Source organism: Arachis ipaensis, chromosome B6 (genome assembly GCF_059453495.1).
Source record: "Arachis ipaensis isolate K30076 ecotype BB chromosome B6, ASM5945349v1, whole genome shotgun sequence".
Taxonomy (NCBI): domain Eukaryota; kingdom Viridiplantae; phylum Streptophyta; class Magnoliopsida; order Fabales; family Fabaceae; genus Arachis; species Arachis ipaensis.
In genome coordinates, this window is record NC_142441.1 from 43,271,996 (window position 1) to 43,272,986 (window position 991).

Consider the following 991-nt stretch of genomic DNA (forward strand, 5'->3'; position numbering starts at 1 on the left):
CCATCTTCTTTGTGAGATCTGCCAATTACTTGGCAATCATCTTGTTCTGAGCAAAAATTGCATCCATGTTGTTCAGCTCCATGACTCCTCTATTGTTGCTTCTTTCAGAGGCATAAAAATATTCATTGTCAGCCACTGTTTTGATGACATCAATGGATTCTTCAATGGTCTTCTTCTTGTTCAGGGACCCTCCAGATGAGTGGTCTACAGCCTTCTTTGATTCATAAGAAAGTCTTTCATAAAAGATATGCAATTGCACCCATTCATTGAACATATCAGGAGGGCACTTCCTTGTCAAATCCTTGAATCTCTCCCATGCCTCATAAAGTATTTCTCCATGCTGCAGTATGAATGTTTGAACCTCTGCTCTTAGCCTATTGACTCTTTGTGGAGGATAGAACCTTGCCAAGAACTTGTTAACTACATCTTCCTAAGTTGTGAGGCTCTCATTTGGAAATGATTATAGCCACTTGGATGCTTTATTCCTTAGAGAGAAGGGGACTAAAAGCAGCCTATAGGCATCACGATGAACTCCCTTTGATTTCACTGTGTCACAGATCCTTAGGAATGTAGTGAGATGCTGATTATGGTCTTCTTGGGCGCTTCCTCCAAAAGAACAATTATTTTGAACTAGTGTGATGAGCTGTGGCTTCAATTTGAAATTATTGGCATGGATGGTTGGCTTTTGAATGCTGCTACCACAGTTTCCTGGGTTTGGATTGATGTAGGAACCTAGAACTCTCCTCTCTTGTCTAACAGAGTTGGCTACACCTCCTCTGGAATGATTGTTCACCTCTCCTTCATGATAGGTTTCCATATCATCTTCCATGTTTATATCTGAAGAACGAATGATTGACGGTTTAGAATTTAGAATAAATTCCCGTTGCAAGTATAGTTTCTAAACCAAGCAATCATCCTTTCTTACAAACGTTTTGGTTGTCACAAGTAAGAAACCCAATAAAATTTATAAATCGAAGTATTCAAACCTCGG

At 39.6% G+C, this 991-nt stretch overlaps 1 non-coding gene across 1 annotated transcript; it reads left to right on the forward strand.

Annotated features, from left to right (window-relative positions):
- Positions 1-269: 269 nt before the first annotated feature.
- LOC148555335 (small nucleolar RNA R71) lies at positions 270-376 on the forward strand. The gene has a single exon (XR_015886466.1). It is a non-coding gene; the product is annotated as a small nucleolar RNA R71 (small nucleolar RNA).
- Positions 377-991: the final 615 nt, after the last annotated feature.